We start from the raw sequence: 22,394 nt of genomic DNA, 5'->3' as shown, positions 1-22,394 counted from the left end.
TCTGAAACTGTTTTTCAAGTGCAAGAGTGCAACACCTAAGCTCTTTAGTAACAGGCATTCTTGTCTGTCCTTAGCATTCCAGGATCCCAGGAGATTAATTAGTGCCTGTCGCCTAGAATGTTTTCAATACAGGTTTGTGAGATAAATAAAACCTAAAATGTAATTTATATTACAAATTAGTTGGTCCTTATCTAAATGACTCTTTCCTTTTCCATGATCTTATTAAAGTTTTGTGACCTAACTCACTGACACTTATGACACATATAATGTCTGCTTTTCTCATTTGTCTCCATTAGGATATTTTCTTTGAAAATGAGCTCTGCTTACTTCTTACTTCTTACTTCTACATTCTCAGCATCTTTTCTTTTTTTTTTTTTTTAGATTTTAGAGAAAGGATGCCGGGGCGGGGGGGGGGGGGGCAAAACTGGAGGCATCAACTTGTTGCTTCTTTTATGTGCCTGGACCCAGCAAGCCCTGGGTTTCAAACTGGAGACCTCAGTATTCCAGGTCGACACTATCCACTGCACCACCACAGGCCAGCCTCAGCATTTTATAAGTGATCAGCATATTGTGTGACTATGCTTGATAAATGTTTACAACATATATTGAGTTATTTCTATATTTTTTATTTTGAAAGGTTCAAAGAATTTATTATCATCTACTGAATATTCATTCACAACTCATACTCATAGCTCCAAACTCTGATTTCTTCATTAATTCTTCCCTAAATGTCTAAGCCAGTGGTTTTCAGCCATTTTACACTTGGGGACTGGTGAAAATAAGATAATTATTTGGGGACTGCTAGACAAATCACCCTGAGCATAAGCAAATTTGACTAAGATTTTTGGGTCTATAATCTTCATACATCAGGATGGTTCACTCTTTTACGGTTTGGCAGGAAATTTCTAGAGAACCAATTCTCAGACTGGCAGTTGAAAAACACTGCTCTAAGCAAGGTCAGGTTCTATCATTTTATCCATTACTTTGTGTCTAAGCACTTATTTTGCATCATTATATAATATATATTTCATATTGTTTGATTTTTAAACCATCTCTTCTACTCTCTTGATAAAAATGAATCTATTGTGGTTATTATTTTATTGTATTATATAATTTTAAAAAATGATTTGAAACAATACATTGATTTTTAAAATAATATAATAATGTTAGAGTAATTATTCAAATGAGTAACAATGATAGGTTTATTTTTCTGTAACATAAGTGGCTGTGCTTTTCTTTGACTTTGTCCCTAATTATTAATTTGCACTGAATTCATAGGTCAATCTGCCGTTTAATTTAAAAATTAAAATTACTTTCTAAACAAAGAGTTTTGAGATACTAGTTATAAAACATTTTCATTGAAATTTTCAGCCTAACCGTCCGAACTGTAAAATAGAATAATAGGTAATTATGGAAATGCTCCAACCAAAACAAAAAAGAGGATGATCAATTAAACTTTTCTGCTGAAATAAGCAGAATATAATTATATCATAGATTATTCAAGAAATCAATGTCCATAACTCTACCAAGGACCCAATATCAACAAGACAAACCAGGCGATGTAATATGCAAAAAAAATTGATATTATAATATGCTTGCCCTAAAGGAATTCACAACTTTGTCAAAGGCTAAAGCAGAGTTAGATATAAAAAAGGATGATAGGATACGGTGAAGAACCTATGGTCACAAAATTAATATTTCTAGAAAAGTATTTAAAATTTAAAATTATTATTGAATTAGAATTTATCATAATTAGAAATCTTTAAATATAGGTAAATAAATATTATATAAATTGTATATAAATGGAGAGAGAAAAAAACAGAGAGTGAGAGAGAGAGAAACAGAGAGAAAGAGGAAAAGAGAGAGAGAAGGATGAACAAGGACTTTGCCATGAGAAATGCATGCAGCACTTTTCAGTAGTTCCTTTTAGTTGTGGAGCATGTAGGGAGATGTTGAAGATGATGGGATAGAAAGAGTAATCGGAATGAATGAGGAAAATATCCTAAATAGCATTCAAAGAATCTTGATAATTTTTTTAGAAAATAAGAAACCCTGTATGGAAATCAGGCCCCAAAACTTCTTTGAGTAGTCTGTATGTTCAAATTTGAGCTTATAAATTTCTGGGAATAATCATAGGTGTGAGTCTTGACAGCAGCTTCTTATTTTACAAAACTGGTTATTCTTTTTGAGTCTAGATATATTTCGGTCTAAATATAAAGGTATTCCTTAGTATTATTTAATATTTTTCTTTGAATTACTTGTATCCATTCCAGAGGATCTAACACTAGAATTCTTATTCTAATTTTCCAGAAATGTTATTTTTAGTTTTAGTTAAAATAAAAAGGGATTTAAACATACTACATATAAAAGATCATATTTTTGCAAATAGATATTAGAACTGAAAAATAGTATTAATAACCTAAATGACAAATTAATTTTTTAAAACTACCAACATAGAAGTATGTTATTATATTGACACTCTCTTACCAGTAAATGTTATTTTAATAGGTACTTTATTTAGCAACAGAAGTGTCTCAAAAAGCAGCAAGCTGTGTAACCTTTATAAAACTCATATGAAGGGTATATGTATGATTTTAAATATATTAAACTTTGGGCCCCCTTACTGACTGCTTTAGTGATTAGCCAAAAAACATATGTGAACAAAATACTTTTAATTTTAAAGCACTAAACATTTCACTTTCTACTGTGAAGACATTTTTGTAAGGACTAATGTGAATGTGTTAACCTACAATAAAGATAACAATTCTGACAAAATCCTTAAAAATAAACCTGTTTGTATTATCGCAAGAAAAAACTTGTATGAAATTAAAATGACAAATTAGATTCTTGTGCTGGCAAGACTACAAGAAATATTTAAACAATGAAATATTCAAAATAATCATAGAACTTTGTCAAGATAGAAAAGAGTTAATAATGCTTAACAATTTTTTTTTTTTTTTGTATTTTTCTGAAGCTGGAAACGGGGAGAGACAGACTCCCACATGCGCCCGACCAGGATCCACCTGGCACGCCAACCAGGGGCGATGCTCTGCCCACCAGGGGGTGATGATCTGCCCCTCCGGGGCGTTGCTCTGCCGCGACCAGAGCCACTCTAGCACCTGGGGCAGAGGCCAAGGAGCCATCCCCAGCGCCCGGGCCATCTTTGCTCCAATGGAGCCTTGGCTGCGGGAGGGGAAGAGAGAGACAGAGAGGAAGGAGTGGGGGGTGGAGAAGCAAATGGGCGCTTCTCCTATGTGCCCTGGCTGGGAATCGAACCCAGGTGCCCCGCACACTAGGCCGATGCTCTACCACTGAGCCAACCGGCCAGGGCAATGCTCAACATTTTAGGGAAGTTTACAAATGGAGAAAGGAGATGGCTGAACAATTCTGGTTAAAAACGAAACATATTTTTCTCTAATTCTCACAATAGAAGCTTTCTTTATTAAATTTTAAATGACAGTTTTAAAGAGCTTTTTATACAAGCTCCCCGTGTTTGATATTTTTGTATTTTATTTTGTGTGTGAGTGTGTTTTGGGGGTGATATTTTTATTATGAAAAGATTTTGTAAAACTAAAATATTAGAATCAAAAAGATATTATATTTACAGACAGGGAATAAGGATGTTTATACATGATCTAAATAATTATGTAGTAAATAATTTAATAAAAATTAGATAATTAATAATTAAATAATTTAAATAAAATTAGATAAGACACAGAATAAAAGTGCCATAGGAAACAAAAAGGCCAGGCTGCTCCCACAATGGAAAGCCTAAAAAATCACAGATTGCCATGAGAAGCTGGGGTTGAGGCTGCAAATGTGTTTCCTTGTATGATCAGCAACATTTTTCCAAAGAAGTCAGGAGGAGTCCATGAGCTTTGTTATCTAGTGGAGGCATCATTAAAGAGATTTCACAAAATGGAAACTGGTTTATAAAGCCTGTGCCTGCACTACTTAAATATGCATTTAATAACTGCTTAGAGGCGTCCCATTTACCATGGACAGTTATAATTGATTTATCTGTAATTCCCCAAGCCTGGATTCTAAGGACACAGTCATGACCTGCTAGAATTCTGTGGTCTCCATAATTTTTACCCAAGAATTGCTATCCTCCACATCATAGAATACAGACATACACCAGCACACACACACACACACACACATACACAACACACAGCAATTAAAAAGTTATTATCTGACAATTTCCATCAGTAAAGTTTTCTGTGATTCATGACAGAGTAGTCCTCTGAAAACATCACGGTATTAATTCTCTCATTATTAGAAAAAAGTTGTCCCTGGTCAGTTGGCTCAGTGGTAGAGTGTCGGCCCAGCTGTGGATGTCCCAGATTCAATCCCCAGTCAGGGCACACAAGAGAAGAAACCATTTGCAAGAGTCTGTCTCTCACATAATAGTAGTAATGATAATAATAATAATAAAAAGAAAAGAGTTTACTTCAGTTGTTCCAGGCTTTAAGGAGACATTATATTTTCCTCTTTACGAAATTGAGTAATTTAAAAATGATATAAACCTATCTCTATTAAGCTATTCAATTTAAGTAAAATTATTGGGGCCTTTACTCAGTGGAGATGACATACAGATAAAAGCTTTAATAATATGGTCCTTATTTTATAAGAACATGAAGCAACAGTTCTAATACTTGTGGTACCTTCTGTAAGTAGCTCACAAGGCAGAGTATCCAGTTTTTCTCATTTAAGCACACTGTATTGATATACTTGCTGCAGAAGTTGACTTAAGTTTTGAGAATACTACAAGTATATTTTTAAAAATGTTCACGTATTTTTTTGTTTTTTGTTTGTTTTATTAAGTGAGAGGTAGGGAGGCAGAGAGACAGACTCCCGCATGCACTCTCACCAGGATTCATCTAGCAAGTCCCCTACCAGGTGATGCTCTGCCCATGTGGGGCCGCTGCTCCATTTCTCAACAACAGATCTATTTCAGTGCCTAAGGTGAGTCCATGGAGCCATCCTCAGTGCCCGGGGCCAACTTGCTCAAACCATTCAAGCCATGACTGCGTGAGGAGAAGAAAGAGAGAGAGAAGGAATGGGGGAGGGGTAGAGAAGCAGCTGGCCACTTCTCCTGTGTGCCCTGATTAGAATGGAACTGGGACTTCCACATGCTGGGCAGAGGCTCCACCACTGAGCCAACTGACCGGGGCAACTTAGTTGTTTTTTGAATTAATATAAATTTAAACAGTATTTCCCACTTATGGTGAGGTAACATAAAGGAATTTAAATTTAAATCATTTAAATGCTGAAAACAAAGAAACAAAATTGTTTACTACATCATACTATAAGAGCTTCTCTGGAGTTATTTTTGCTTCATGTGTGGTTAAATAATACTGATTCTGCCATACAATGATTTGACCTTCAAAACTTTGTATCCTAAAAGAGAAGCTGTGCATTTAACTCATTACTCTCAGATCAGAAGTGTGAACTGTTCTTCTAGTTCAGACAGGGAAATGTTAATCTCTACTTTACTAATTTTATGGGTGTCTGGGGCTGGTTGATGGCCTGGTTAGAATGGTTGGGACAAGTTGGGCCTCTTGGGCATGTTTCTTACACTCCTGCAGGCTGTTGTTTTCTTGTTTCCATGGTAGTTGTAGAGTTCTGTGTGAGAGAGGCAGTGTGGCAGACCTTTCAGACCTGGGATCAGAACTGGCATAACCGTCACAGCATGACTCCTACATCTGATCGAACAAGGCAAGTCACAAGCCACCTCAGAATCAAAGTTCAGAGAAATGAATTCCATGTACTAGTGGTAAGATCCTGAAAGGATAGTGGCTATTTTGGTAATCTACCACACACAATGGACATGTTGGGATGATTAGAATGTGATTTTTAACAATGTAGTCCAAGATCTTATTGTCATTCCCAAAGAGAGCGTGCACAGTCACAACAATGAAAAAGTACCTTGTTTAAAACAGGCATTTCCTTTCAAAGACTTACTCAATGAAATAAGTAAGGAGAACGTATACTTCAGAGACCAAATCATTTCTAACATAGAGCATGACAGTGTAAGAATAAACCAAGAAGCTCCCCTCTAAACATTCTGTCAAGCTCCACTGTGCACACAGTCGTGTTTCCTGTTGATAATGAAGATCAGTGACCTCCTCCAATGTATTAACCACACATGTTGGCTGCTTTAGCTCTGACATGAGAAGTCCCAAATGGCCAGAAAGCAAACTCAAATTTCAGCTAAATGGATACATTGTTAACCTTCATAATGGAAACTTTCTTCCTTTGGGTACCAAAGCTTATAAAATACAGAGGACAAAGTCACAGGGACATAAAGAAAACCTTTTCATGAGGTAAAAATAGTGTGCAGCACCACTCCTAATTTCATCCTGGGTTTCCTGAATTCAGCCTCACTGGCTGTAGCTGAGACGGCGTCTCTACAGTGTACTGGTTAATTGGCATAGACACCGTTCTGCAGGCCAGCATCCTCCACTGGAGTAGTACCACCCATCTGGAACATAAACTGAATCTTCATAAGCCAGAAAACTGTTCTTTGTGGTCAGCTCTTTCTGGCAACGAGGCAGGGTAAAATCAATGAATTTAAAAATCTTCAGCTTTAAAATTTTTTTTTGCTTTAAAAGCAGAAAATACTTCCATACTCAGAGGCAATGCTGGATAGGACCAAATGATGATGAATAAAGCTTTCAACAGGATTCCAGATTATGGCTCCAGCTAAAGCGTAGCTGGCAAGGAAAGCAATTCAGTGTTCGTTTCCAGGGAGATAAACCACTTCCATTTCCATAAGAGTATGTATCCAATGTGCTCAACCTGCCACCGGTATATTCAAGTGAGGACTTATAGTTTGTCACGATTATAGGCTAGTAGGGCACTCACAAGTGACAGTATACAGGACAATCTTGGTGGGAATAAATTTATCTTTTTTTTGCATGCACAACTTACTTTCCACTTCTATGCCTTCCTTTTTCCATACGACTATCGCTGATGGCTGTGGTGCCTGGGGGAAGCAGTCAACTGACATCCACTAAGAGATCTTAGATAATTATTGAAAATGTTCAGCTCTTTTTTGAGCATTTACATGGGACACAGTCTATTTGCTGCTTAGTTGAAGAAATTTACTCATATAATTTTCTGCAAAGTTCATTCTTTTCAATCCTCCATTCTTTATCGAGTCTTGTTCTTACAAATCCCTGACCAGCAAAACAAATTACTAACAGGTTTCAAATCAGCACAGATCTGTATGTAGGGCCATTTCTCTGTCTAGATAAAGGTAATGATGAAAGTACTGTTTCCTTTTACCAAAAGAAAAAAAATGATCTCTTTCCTCCAGAGCCTTTACTAAACAAAGCATAAAGTGCCACTATTTCAATTATGCAATACTTCTTTCTATAAATCAGACTTGTTCTTTTTCCTACTGAGTTGATTAGTCTTAGAAAACTTATAATCTCACAGTTATGAATTGAAGTTAAGATGATGGTGTGACAGAGGAACTGACCGAGTAACAGCCTCTCTCCATATATATATATATATATATATATATATATATGAATGTGTATATATAGTATACAAACACATTTATATACATATAGGATTTCTTCTGGGTCAGGTCACTTACACTTGAAGTTAGAATGATGCTGATACTGCCCATGTCCATTTGGCTGGGTGAATTGCACATAGTTTATATGAAGAGTTAGGTCACAGAGTCAGTTATTATTCAATCTTCCTATTCTTTTAATTTTTAAAATTTATTGATTGAATTTAGAAAGAGAGGAAGGGAGAAGGAGAAAGACAGAGAGAGAGAGAGAGAGAGAGAGAGAGAGATATCTGTTCCTGTATGTACCTTGACCAGGGATCAAACCCACAACTTTTGCACATGATTCTATTTTTAATCTTAGTGAGGAATAATAATAAACCAGAGCTCTTTGTATAAAGAAGAATTAAACTTATTGAATAGAACATTAGTTTGCACCAAAACCAACTGTTGTATGTTTCCTATGAGAACTTGTCAATGGCTCATACTTAGTGTATCACTGTATTCTCTGAGAGGAGAAGCCAGACAGCCATTCTACCCAGTCACCTATGAAAACCTAGGAGGCCTATGAGCAATGCAATAAGCGGAATAGAGTCATGCATTTTTCTCCCAAATTTAAGAAGTCTTAAGCATTGTGACACTTTTTTTGAGTAATTCAAATGAAGCAACTTGCCTTTCCCTGTGAAGGGTACATGCTAATATATTATGCACAGAGTCATATAACTTTATTGAAAATGCAGATCCCTCACTTTTGGTGGGCTAATTGCTCAGAGTTTGGAACCTGTGTTTCCTCAGGAACTATGTGCTATGTCCAGGTCACCATCTTATGTTGGCATGATGTCTCAGTGTGGTGGATATGAGTCATGCTCTGCAGTATGATGAAGTAATCGAAATCTCTCTGCTGAATAAGTCACCAATTCAGAAAGATGAAGCGCCCTGAGGCCAAATGTGGCAGGTGGCCTGATAGCTTTGCTGGTACTCTGTTTTGGATTTTGCTATGTAGAAGATGCTAGGACTGCAATTTTATTTTCGGAAACCACATCTCTAACAGCTACTGGAAGGAGTTACTCTTTGATTACAATAAGTCAGCCAGGTAACTGAAGTGGAGACATAGTAAAAGTTTATGATCCTTCCATTGTTCAAGTCCTTAATAAAGTATTTCTCTTGGTTAATCATGTTGTTGAACAGATGACCTAGATTTTTCTGTGTGTCAGAGAGCTGGTAGGCAGACTCTGACAGTGACTTTATATACTCATTCCAACTATATATTTAGAAACTAGGGAAATAACCCCTGGTTGTGTTTACAGAATTATTGAAGTGTTTGAAATAGGCCAAATTCTATTTCTCCAAATGGCATTCTGTGTCCCAAGCTATCATTATTTGCTTAATAGATGAAATGATTATTTTACTTCCCCTAGAGTAGTTACTTTGGATATAACTAGCAGTAATCTTGGTTATAAGTTTCCCTATATAAGTATAAGATACCTGATAACTAAGATATCTTGTATAACTTCCTTCAGGGAATGCTGGGTGGGATATTTATAATAAATTATTTTGCTGAAAATCTAGAGTCATTTTTCAAGAGTAAGCTCCATCATTTAAGAGTTTTCAGTTATGAGAAAGGTACAAATGTGGGAAATTTGGTAGGGACCTTAAATCTTTGGGATAGGTTTTTTTGTTTGTTTTTGTTTTTTGGTGGTTGTTTATCTGGTTTTAAATTTTTTTTGTTAAGGAAAAAACAAAAATGGGAGTTTTTATTATTTTGGTATGAATGATATATCTATTTATTTTTGTCCCTGGATACCATGATCAGTTGGTAACAAATAACCTGATCTTGTATTTGCCTGTTGTTTTACTATTCTGATGACTATATGGACTCGGCTGTGTATTGTGACACCCATACCAATGTCCCAATTTGCTCAGTGATGTGACACATGATGCTGGTACTGTAGGACCTTACCATCTACAATGAAATCAGAAACTCTATTCCAATGGAAATATAATTCTTTAATCAATACCATATAAAGCATAAATACTAAAATTATTTTCAATAATATTAATGCTTCCCTCATCAATATACTTCATTCAGTACTACAATACAAAATACATCTTTTGTACTCTCTTAGGCAAAAAATTCAGGGTTGGTCAGAATGCATTGGATATGATAAATCAACTCAACATTTTTATCAAACTATGCTTAATCTCTTCACTTTAAAAACTCATAGTCACAGACAACAGTGATTAAAGAAGGAAAGGGAGGGGAAAAGGTAAAAGAGGTTAAAATGGAGGCAAATGGTTATGGAAGGAGACTTGATTTGGGGAGGTGAACACGCAGTGAAATGTAAAGATGACACATTAAAGATTTGTACACCTGAAACCTATATAATTTTATTAACCAATGCCACTCCAATAAATTTAATTAAAAATAAAATAATAAATTTAAAATGATTTCTATCAAACTAATTTTTAATTTAATTTTTATATCAAGAGGTTTCTAAACCTCATTTATTCCATGTTTCTATTTAATCAAGGTTTTAATTATCCAATATAGTATCTAATTAGACTAATATTTAGAAATACAAGTTAGAACATTAGAGTTAGAATCTCTGAAAGGTTAACCTTTATTGATAATGATTGCTTTGTCATATGATAGGAGCATATAATGCTTTGGAAATATCTAAACCTTCAGAATCTAACCCGACTGGGTCTGAATCCACCCCTGAAATGTATTTGAGCTGTTACATTTGGTAAGTTATTGAACCTTTATAAGTATCATTACCATCATCAGAAACATCATCATAATAGATTATATAACTTTATTTCATATAAAGATTATTGTGAGGATAAAATAAGTGCCTAATAAGTGGTAATGTTATCTATTGTAAATGAAGTTGAGAATAAATAAAATTAAATGATAGTAGTTGACTTCAATTTTTCACAGTGTCTACCAAGTGACAACAATGTTTAACTAGAATGCACTGAAAACAGGAGTATGATTTTTTTTTAAATTTTGTGATAGTTAAACTTTCTTCTCTAAACCATGTGTATGCTTCTATTGTTAGCCTTAAATAACTTCTGAAACTGAATTTAAAAATACACTGAAACAGAGCATGTACACAGAGAATTGAAACACTACTCTAACTTGATTACTGCACACAAAGCAGTTCCATGTTGACAGGTAACTATTATTTATGAGAGGATGATCTATTACTTTAAGTTCTCCTGATAGTCTTTATGTATATTTCTTTTACCCAGGACAGTTGCAATTTAATAGTGCATTAAAAGACCATGTGCTATGCCATTTGTCATTTGTTATATTTATATAATCTATGCTATTTCCTGCCTGAGTCCTAATTAATCTAGCAAACACCTCATTACCTTTTTAAAAACTATACTTTATTTAAGGTTAATTTTTAAACTATTGCAACATTAACACATTAAGTACACACACACACACACACACACACACACATACACACGATCTTGATGTCCAGAAAATTCACAGGGTGTTGGAGAAACATTCTTTAAAATATAACTTCAGTAATCTTTAATTTAAACTTGTCATTATAGGTTTAGATATACCTTAAATCACATAATATTTACTTTTCAAATATATTATCAATGTGTAATTGGTGTGTAGAGAGTGTTATATTGAGTGGGACACTTGAAACCATGCCAACACAATAAATTAAAAATTAAAAAAGAGAGCTAATATGTGGTACTTACTGAAAGGGCAGCCAAGTCAAAAATTAAAGACAATTCTGTCACTTTTTAAAATATCACACAATGATCCACAGATTATCCAGACACCAACAGCTCATTAACAAGTGTGCACCCTCCTATTCTCAACAGTTCTTCCTGAATTTTCACCCTTCCTGACAATTTTATAGGCTCTGGCTGTAGCTTTCAAGGTGCAATATACCAAGTAGAGAGATATTCCAGAATATTCCCAAGTGTATGTGTATTGTAAGATCATGTATTGAAAATCATTTTCCCTGGCCCTGGCCAGTTGGCTCAGTGGTAGAGCATCGGCCTGGCGTGCAGGAGTCCCGGGTTCGATTCCCGGCCAGGGCACACAGGAGAAACACCCATCTGCTTCTCCACCCCTCCCCCTCTCCTTCCTCTCTGTCTCTCTCTTCCTCTCCCGCAGCCGAGGCTCCATTGGAGCAAAGATGGCCCGGGCGCTGGGGATGGCTCTGTGGCCTCTGCCTCAGGCACTAGAATGGCTCTGGATGCAACAGAGCAACGCCTCAGAGGGGCAGAACATTGCCCCCTGGTGGGCATGCCAGGTGGATCCCGTTCGGGCGCATGCGGGAGTCTGTCTGACTGCCTCCCTGTTTCTAGCTTCGGAAAAATGAAAAGAAAAAAAAAAAAAAAAGAAAATCATTTTCCCAAACATACTATATCCAAATTCCACAGAGAAAACAGACAAACAAAACCAAAGATATGGCATAAATCAGTGTTTCCAACTTTTACTTTAAGAATTGTTTAACAATTTTAGTCCCTATTTTAATAAAGGAAGACACTGAGGAAGAAGTAGAGCTGAAGCTTGGAAATCCACATTCTAATTATTCTAAGTAAGGTGTTCCTTGATTCAATCTTGAGGAACAGAGTTCAAAACCATTTGTACTATTCATTTTTGTTTTTCTTCTAGATCTTTGTTAGGTCAAATAAATAAAAAAATTTATATGTTTTTTAAAACATATCTAACTTTTGCTTAAGAATAACAATTTTTTGAAAAATACTATTTTGCTGCTCCAATTAACTTTCTTACAAGCATTTGCTGAAAAAATAGCATATTTTTTAAAGCAGTAGATTTCTTAAAGATCAAGAATGAATCATTCATTTGTCCCATCTGCACAAATGACAGTTTGGATCCACATAACTGTACAACAATAAATAGGGCTGAAAAGAAAGCTACAGAAGAGTGAAAAGCTGAATGATTGAATATGTGGTTTTCAGCAATAATAGACTTAGAAATATGTTGTCATCTGGATAATAATTGGTTTCCTACGCATTAAGGACTAAAACCTAAAATGTCAGTTGCTCATCAATTACCATCAGATTTCAATTTCAAGCCATAACAAAATTTCATAAAAGCACTTCTTCTTGTACTTAATTTAGACTTTCAATAAGTGCTGCATTTCAGGTGGAAAAATTATGTATCTAAAGACAACATTTTAATATCATGCTGGTCCTACTTGAGACAATGCCCTTTACTATTACACCTAGGCAAAAGGAAAAAATAACGTGTCATTTTCAGTGAGGAGAAAAATGAGCTCAGTAAAATAGGCTAAGTCTTCCTATATAACTGATTTTACTTGGTATCATGATATTATGTAGCCTTTTTTATTAATACATAAAACAAATATTTAGAAAATGCTCATTCTGTGCTTAGGAATTGTGCAGCATACTGAAGTAACAAACATAGCTAAGCCCTTGATCCATCACTTTCTGTGGAAAAGAGACAGTAAAGTTTCTTTCTGAAACTAAGCCCAAAATAATTGATTTTCAAATGAGGTCCAAATGAAAAACAGCAGGGAATAGTTATTAACTAAATAAAATAAGACAAAAATTCGAGCTTATTTGCAGGTGCTATGCAAAAGCAGTTGTACAAATTGCATACAGATCTTGGACTTTACATACTAAATAATAATAAAAGAATAACAAAATAAACAAACATGATATACAAAGGGACCATATTAAGCTTTGAAAAATGAGAATAGAGTAAACCAGAATCACATGTAAGTGTAAGGTTTGGTGTTTTTTAAGGAATATTTGCATAGTACTCACAATGAAACATTAATGTGTATGATGACAGGAATAACCAAATAAAGAAAACAGATATCTTACTGTTCACAAATTAGGCAAAGGTCATGAAAAAGAAATGTCATTGCAAATAGCCCTTAATTAAAGAGGTAAGGACACAATGAAATCTAGGCCAAAGAAAATACATTTCATAACTAGGCAGCATTAGTTGAGAAATGATACAAAAATTAAGTGCATATGTTAAAAATTACAACTGAAATAAGCCAGAATGTACATGACGCTTACTATATTAGTTATCATTGTATAATGAACTATCCTGACATTTTTTTTGCTGTGGAATATGGTTGGGAGTGACTCATAATTCTTTGGGGAGCTAGAGAATATAACCAAAAATTATATGCAAAAAGATTGATTTAGGGAGTACATTTATCATGTTGGAAAGCTAACTGATAACTTGCAGTAATTAATTGTAAAAATGAATTACATCAGTTGGCTGTGGTAACAAAAACTCAACAGTGTATCCCCTAACCCCCACAGAGTGCCCTGGAGACATGACAGAAACAGCTGTTGTAGAAAAGTCAAGTTTGCCGTAGTTAAAAGTTAAAAGAGAGAGAAGAGAATATAATCGTTAAAGGTTTCAAGAACTGGAAAAGGACAGCCAATTATTTGGGCAGTATCAGTGGTGGAATTGATTCATTGTGCTGGACACTTGGGGTGGTTACAAAGTAAGGGGCACCCCACATTGAAAGCTTTTTCTTAATGCTTGACTCATTTTCAAAGATGTCTGTGAACTACATAAAATGCGGCAAATGACAATGAACAGGTGAAGTAAGTACATGTGTAACGGAATGGTACGAATAAACCAGAAGCAAAGCACACACCTAAAGCTACTGAAAATAAAAGGGTAATAACCTGTCTTCTTCCAGAACTGTTGAGTATCTGAGTGTGTAGGAGAATATATCCATTAACTGAACTAAGTCAGTGGACAAGGCTTGATATTCACAAACAGCAAAAAGGAAAAAAAAAATAATGTTGGTGGTATGACCATTAGAGACAGAAGTAAGCATTAATTGAAAAAGGAAAGTAATTGTGAGGCTGAAGATGTGAAGAATCAAGTGACATAAAAAAATAAAAAGGTGGGCCCTGGCTGGTTGGCTCAGTGGTAGAGCGTCGGACTGGCGTGCAGGAGTCCCGGGTTCAATTCCCGGCCAGGGCACACAGGAGAAGCACCCATCTGCTTCTCCACACCTCCCCCTCTCTGTCTCTCTCTTCCTCTCCTGCAGCCAAGGCTTCATTGGAGCAAAGATGGCCCGGGTGCTGAGGATAGCTCTGTGGCCTCTGCCTCAGGCGCTAGGATGGCTCTGGATGCAGCAGAGCGATGCCCCAGAGGGGCAGAGCATCGCCCCCTGGTGGGCATGCCGGTGGATCCCGGTTGGGCGCATGCAGGAGTCTGTCTTACTGCCTCCCCGTTTCCAGCTTCAGAAAAATGTAAAAATAAATAAATAAGTAAGTAAGTAAATAAATAAATTAATTAATTAAAAGGTGGACTGGCAACAGCAGTAGTTTAGATGCGACATGGGATGTAGGCAGCATGCAGGAACTGCAGGTGGTGATCAAAAGAACTGCGTTGTTGATGGGCACAGTGATTTCTGATGAAGAATCTCTGTCTTATTTATCATTCTAATATTTTATAAAACAATGTAACAGTTGGGTAAGACATTCACAAGATAATAAAAAGGGTACAACATGTTCAATATACCAGTCAGAGGAAGAAAATGAATTGCCAACAAGGTTAATATCATACTAAATTGTTGGGAAGATGTTGAAGAAAACATGTAACAGTACAAGCTAGGTCACATTTATCTCATTCACTATCCATTCTCATAGGTTCCTACCTCTCACTCCATTTGAAATAGAAACAATATACTAAGTAGTATAGTTTTAGTTAGACCATCTACACATCAAACTTTAATTGGTCTATGGAGTGATGTCAAGTTTCTCTAATGCATTTTTCCACATATTTTCTCTCAGGGACAACTGCTCTTCAAGAGGTCAATGCCTTTTCTGACAGGAGTCTCTAAATTCTTTGCCAGTGATTTAAAAATAAAAATGTGACCTACTTGGAAAATCACTTTAGTATCAAATATAGTTTGATAGCTTATGAAATTGGAACAATAAAATTCCATTTCACTTACTTTTTTCCAATTCTACTGGTAGATGTATTAATGTGCATTTGAAATACATCTTATTTATTTCAGTGAAAAACTTTATGATTTTGATCTTATTTTTATCATCCCACTTCATGTTTTGTTTAGCAGTTACCTTTTAGATCATTTGCTTTTGGATAGAAATTACTTATTCAGCCAATTTTTAAATGAAGTCTCCATCCAATATGATGAAACTCATATACTCTGCATGTGGGGAAGTTGAAAGTTTCACTTCATTGTGTGTAATATTTCTATATTATCAATATAGTCTTTTTTGGCTAAAACTACAAACTACTAGAGAATAGGAAGCTCAATGGAATGAACAGTTTTTTTAAGACTTTAATTTTTAGAACAATTTTAGGTTTAAAACAAAATTGAAAGGAAGGTGAGAAGATTTCCCATATACCTCTTGTCCTTATGCACGCACAGACTCCCCATTACCAATTATCATTCACCAAAATGGTTATATATATATATTTTTTTTATTCAGTGAGAGGACGGGAGGCAGAGACAAACTTCCACATGCACTTGGACCGTGATCCACCCAGCATGCCCACTAGGGGGCGATGCTCTGCCTATCTGGGGCATTGCTTTGTTGCTCAGCAACCCAGCTCTTCTTAGCACTTGAGGTGGAGGCCATGGACCCATCCTCAGCACCCGGGGCCAACTCACTCCAATCAAGCCATAGCTGCAGGGGGCAGAGAGACTGAGAGTGGGAAATGAAAGGGGGAAATGTAGAGAAGCAGATGGGTGCTTCTCCTGTGTGCCCTCACTAGGAATCGAATCCAGGACATCCACAAACTGGGCTGATGCTCTACCACTGAGTCAATTGGCCAGGGCTCAAAATGATACATTTTTTTAACCAAGGATGGACCTACATTGACACATCATAATCACCCAAATTTCAGAGTTTACCTTAGAATTTACTCTTAGTGTTGTATATTATATGGGTTTGAACAAAGGTTTAATGGCATATATCCATCATTATAAATCAGGAACAGTGTTTTCATGACCCTAAAAATTCTTTCTGCTCTGACTATACATCTCTTCTTGTCCCCCCCTAACAAGGTTTTACTCTCTCTATAGTTCTGCCTTTTCTAGAATGTCACGGAGTTGGAATCATTCAGTATGCAGCCTTTCCGGTTGGCTTCTTTCACTTAGAAATATGAACTGAAATTTCCTCCTCTCTCTTTATGACTTGCCAGCTCAGTTCCTAGTGCTACACTGCCTGGAGGCCGCTCAACTTCTCTGAGTCCTCTCCTGTCACTGACTGCGTGGGTGACGCCCAGCCTCCTGCACTTCCCTGGGCAGCCGGCACAGGGAATGGTGAGGGCTGCTCCTCCTATTTCCTTTCAACCCAAACCCACCACATAAGAAAGTAGATGGAACACTGTCCCTCCCCTCCAACAAGCCAGCTTCCAAACCTTGCTCTGCCCTCCAAACTCCACACTTTGTGATCTCGGGAAAGTTACTCGGCTTCTCTATGCCTCGGGGTCCTTGTCTGAAATAAATAAATAAATAAATAGCCTTTGGAAGTCAATCTACCTCCCATAACAGGATCCTGCGATAAATGAGAGGTTGGTGTGGAGGGCTCCACTCATTTGCCCAACTCTCTCTCTCAACTTGCAGCCTCTTCTCAAGTGCTCGCCCTGGAAAGCACACACCTGCTTGTGAACCCCAGTCTATCAGGGAATCGATCCTCTGCACACCTATGGCGCCTGACATGGTGCCTAACACTGGTTGCACATTGTGCCCTTCTCTGAGTTCCCCAAACTGTCGGTTCCACCACTCTACCTGCCCTGCTCCTTATTTTCTGCTTCAATATATAGCGAAAGGCACACCCGCTGCACTTCCCATCCAATCTCCCCTTTACCCTCCCCAATCTGGACTCTCTAGTTAGTCTCCAGTGTCTGCACCTGGTTGCCCGATCTCTGTTTCCTAGTTTCCATCTGATCCCTAGCCTCTCCTGGTATGTGCTCTATCCCAGGATCCTGAAGTCATATTAATTCAAAATTCACATTATATAAGTAAGCATCCCTATGAATTTTAGGAAGTATGTTTGAAGTAAGATTTTATAAAGGACTAAAATTTCTACTTGTCATTTTTTGGGACTACCTAGAAACCATAATATTAACTGTAAACAAAAACTTGTATTTCTTCTTGTCCTATTGATGTGTTTCTATTATCCTTTGTGCATTATTAAGCAAACAGGATCTCCATTGTATTGTAAAATAATAGTGGTGAACTGCCTGACCAGGTGGTGGTGCAGTGGACAGAGTATCGGAATGAGACACGGAGGACCGAGGTTCAAAACTGCAAGGTCGCAGGCTTGAGTATGGACTTACTAGTTTGAGCATAGGATCATAGACATGACCCCATGGTTGCTACCTTGAGACCAAAGGTCAGTGGCTTGAAGCCCAAGGTTGCTGGCTTGAGCTCAAGGTCACTGGCTCGAGAAGGGGGTCACTCACTCTGCTGTAGTCCCCCGGGACAAGGCACATATAAGAAAGAAATCAATGAACAACTAAGATGCTGCAATGAAGAATTGATGCTTCTCATCTCTCTTCCTTCCTATCTCTCTGTCCCTATCTCTCTCTCTCTCTCTCTCTCTCTCTCTCACTCTCACTCTGTCTCTATCAAAAAAATAATGGTGAGCTGACATTTCTGCCTTGGTCCCTTGAGAATAGATGAAGGGGGGACACAGTCTTTCATCGGTCTATATGATACTAGCTGTAGGTTTCTTGTAGCTCTTTTTATCAGGCTGAGGAACTTCCCTTCCATTTCTAGTTGCTTAAATTTTTATGATAAATGAATGTGATTGTTGTTAAAGTTTTTCTATCTGTTGAGATGACCGTATAGTTTTGCATTTTAAAAATGTTAATGAGGTGAATCACCTTGATTTATTTCTTTTTTTAATATTGAATCAACTTTTCTTTTTGAAGATGAAATTTATATGATGGTGCTGTAATATTTTATTTATACATTGTTGGTTTCTGTTTGCTAATGTGGTAGGCAGTTAGGCAGACCTGACTAGAGCAAGAACCATAGGTCGAGTACAGAAGGCCACTGGGGTGGAAAGCCTCAGGTACTTAGAAACGGGCAAAACTAGGACTTCACCCCTAGGGTGGCTTTTCCTTTCGCAGCATATTGATGGTCATGTGGTTTAGACCCCCTGACCTTTCGTATCTCTGACCATATGGTTCCAATCCTCCCCTGACTTTTAATCCCCTGGCATGTCGTTAGTCATGTGGTAGACTCCCTTAGAAGAGGACCAGGTATTGCAGGAATCAAAGGACAAAAACACCCAGACAACTTGATGAAGGAAGTAAGATTTATTTAGCCAGTGGAGCTGTGTGACCCCAAAAGAGGCAACCAAACACATGCTCCCCAAAGTTAGATTTTGTACATCATATATACCTTTTACAGCTTAGCTCTCAAAGGATAAATGCCTGATTCCTATCACTTCTTTGTTTGCAGGCCTACATGACTTTTATGTCTTAGGGAGGGAAAGGGGAGAGGAGGCGAGAGGGTCTTTCCTTGACAATCCTATTACTCATTCTTCTGGCTGGAGCTGCAAGTTCATTTCAAGGAACTGATAACAAGCAAGGTCCACAGCAGTGGTTTGTTATTTTTCAAACTTTCCTGTCTGCCCTTGCTCCTCAGTCCTGAACACAGTCCAGGTCATGGGCTGGAGCGTAAGACCCCAGACATTGCAGGCCCTCTCTCCTTTGCATTCTTCTTGTTTCTTCCTTCTCATTGGAGGATGGGTAGGGGGATCTGACTTCTCCTTCTATACAAGGAGCAGAAAAGTGGCCTCATGTGACTCCCATCCAGGCATTTGAACAAAGAAAAAAGCATCATTGAAAAATATAGGGCTATTCAGGCAGTCTATTTTTCAAGCAAGATTTGACAATTTGTTTCAAACATTTTAGTGTTTCATCTAATTATCAAAACAATTAATGTAGATTTTTTTGTAGTGGCCTTTAATTATATTTTTAATATCTGTAGATTTCATCATATACAGTGGTACCTTGAGATATGAGCAGACCAACATACAAATTTTTTAAGATACAAGCTGTGACTCGGTTCGTATTTTTGTTCGAGATCCAAGCAAAATTCTGAGATATGAGTCATGATTCGGGAAGCTGCCGCTAGTTGGCGCACTGGTCCAGTTTTGGCAGCACAACACCAGCATCTCATTCTTTCTCACGTGTTACCTGCAGAATCAAGTCGAATCTCGTGTGCTGTACTTGTTCTTGCAACATTTTTGCATTTTTTACTAACTATTTTTGTGTGCTATCATGGGCCCAAAGAAAGTGAGTGTAAAGGACGGTGGTGAGAAGAAGAAGAGAATGATGTTGATAGAAGTAAAGCAAGAAATAATAGAAAAACATGAGCGTTGTGTACGAGTGATTGAACTGACAAGGCTGTATGACAGCAATACATCTACAATTTGTACCATCCTTAAACAAAAGGATGCCATCAAAGTGCAAATCCAGCAAAAGAAACTACAGTTCTGTCTCAATTAAGGACAAATATCCATGAAGAAATGGAGAAGCTTCTGCTGGTGTAGGTGAAAGAGAAAGAGCTGGCAGGAGATACATTGACGGAGACTGTAATATGTGAAAAGGCACTTATTATTTACAGTGACCTGAAGAAGAAAGAACCATCAACCTCAAAAGAGGCAGCAGAAAATATGTTTAAGGCAAGTCATGGCTGGTTTGAAAATTTCAAGAAGAAATCTGGCATCCACTCAGTGGTGAGGCATGGTGAAGCTGCGAGTGCTGATGTTAAGGCAGCTGAGGAGCACATCACACGTTTTGCTGCGCTTATCACAAAGGAAGGCTACATCCCCCAACAAGTGTTCAACTGTGATGAAACAGGATTGTTTTGAAAAAATAAATAAATAAATGCCCCGGAAGACTTTCATCACTGCAGAGGAGAAGAAGCTGCCAGGCCATAAACCCATGAAGGACCATCTGAGCCTTGCATTGTGTGCAAATGCTAGTGGTGACTGTAAATTAAAGCCACTGCTAGTGTATCATTCCGAAAATCCTCAACCCTTTAAGACTAACAAGATTCTTAAAGAAAAACTGCAGGTTATGAGGTTATGTGGCGTACCAATGCTAGGGCATGGGTTACGCGGGAATTTTTTTTATTGAATTGGTAAATCTCATCTTTGGTCCTGCAGTGAAGAAATATCTTTAAGAAAATAAACGCCCAGCCCTGGCCGGTTGGCTCAGTGGTAGAGCATCTGCCTGACATGCAGGAGTCCCGGGTTCAATTCCCAGCCAGGGCACACAGGAGAAGCGCCCATCTGCTTCTCCACCCCTCCCCCTCTCCTTCCTGTCTCTCTCTTCCCCTCCCACAATCAAGGCTCCATTGGAGCAAAAATGGCCCGGGCGTTGAGGATGGCTCTGTGGCCTCTGCCTCAGGTGCTAGGATGGCTCTGGATGCAGCAGAGCGATGCCCCAGAGGGGCAGAGCATCGTCCCCTTGTGAGCATGCTGGGTGGATCCTGGTCGGGCACATGAAGGAGTCTGTCTGACTGCCTCCCTGTTTCCAGCTTCGGAAAAATGCAGAAAAAAAGAAAAAGAAAAAAAGAAAATGAACTCCCGATGAAAGCATTACTAATCCTTGAAAATGATCCAGCCCACCCACCTGGTCTTGAAGATGACATTCTCAATGAGTTCAAATTCGTGAAAGTCCTCTACCTCCCACTCAACACAACTTCAATCTTGCAACCTATGGATCAGGAGGTCATTTTCAACTTTGAAAAGCTTTACACAAAGCACTTGTTCCATCACTGCTTTGAGATGACTGAGAATACAATTCTAACCCTTTGAGAGTTTTGGAAAGATCACTACAACATTATGGTATGCTTACACATTACTGACTTGGCATGGAAAGAGGTTATAAGAAGAACCTTGAACTCAGCATGGAAAAAGTTATGGCCTGATGTTGTTGCAGACAGGGACTTCGAAGGATTTGAACCAGAGACTGAGACTGAGGTAGAAGCATTGGAGGAGATTGTGTCCCTCGGAAAGTCGATGGGTCTGGAGGTAGATGAGGGTGACGTAAATGAGCTGGATAAAGAACATGAGGAGGAACTCTCAACTGAGGAGTTGAAGGAGCTACAGATGATGCAACATATGGAGCTTCTGCAAGAGATTAGAGTGAGGAGGAGGTAATAGAATCGAATCGGAGGAAGTGATTTCTACAAGTGAAATTAAAGACATGCTAGCAATATGGAAAAAGCTTTCAAGTTTCACTGAAAAGAAACACCCAAAAAAGTTTCAACTGGTAGTGCTTTAGCACTTTTTAATGACACTTGTTTGTCACATTTCCATATCATTTTAAAAGGCAGGCTAAAGCAAACCTCTTTGGATAGATTTTTATTCAAAAGTCCTGCAAATGAAAGTGCCAAAAGTGCAGCCAAAAAGGCAAAAACAGGTGATGATTAAATGAAAAATACATAATGTTAAACTTAGGTTAAGTTCAAAGTTAGAAAGTGCATTTTTTTACAATTAAGTTTTTGTGGTTTCATTTTAAGTAAAAAAAGTACAGTTTTAGTTTTGTTTAAAGTAAAGAAAATGCAGTTTTAATTTACATTTAGTGTTAAGAAAGTGTATTTTTAGTTTATGTGTGTCTACAGTGCCTGCATCCCTTCCTCCATCCCTCCTCCTCCACCATTCACCTCCGTTAGCCGCACTCGTCTGTCTCCAAGGTAAGAATACAGTACTAAATAACACTTAGTAAAGAATACATGTGTGTTTCTTAATTAAAAACATGTCTTTTCTCATAATTTAGGATGGTTTGGGAATGTTTCACAGGGCTGGAATTGATTACATCTATTTCAGTTATTTTAAATGGGAGAAATTTGTTTGACATACG

The 22,394-nt window shown here is 37.5% G+C and overlaps 1 non-coding gene across 1 annotated transcript; it reads left to right on the top strand.

The window, feature by feature from the left end:
* The first annotated feature begins 20,724 nt into the window (after positions 1–20,724).
* TRNAV-GAC (transfer RNA valine (anticodon GAC)) lies at positions 20,725–20,800 on the top strand. The gene has a single exon. It is a non-coding gene; the product is annotated as a tRNA-Val (tRNA).
* The last annotated feature ends 1,594 nt before the right edge of the window (positions 20,801–22,394 follow it).

Source organism: Saccopteryx bilineata, chromosome 6 (genome assembly GCF_036850765.1).
Source record: "Saccopteryx bilineata isolate mSacBil1 chromosome 6, mSacBil1_pri_phased_curated, whole genome shotgun sequence".
Taxonomy (NCBI): domain Eukaryota; kingdom Metazoa; phylum Chordata; class Mammalia; order Chiroptera; family Emballonuridae; genus Saccopteryx; species Saccopteryx bilineata.
This window is presented reverse-complemented; position numbering and strand designations above follow the sequence as displayed.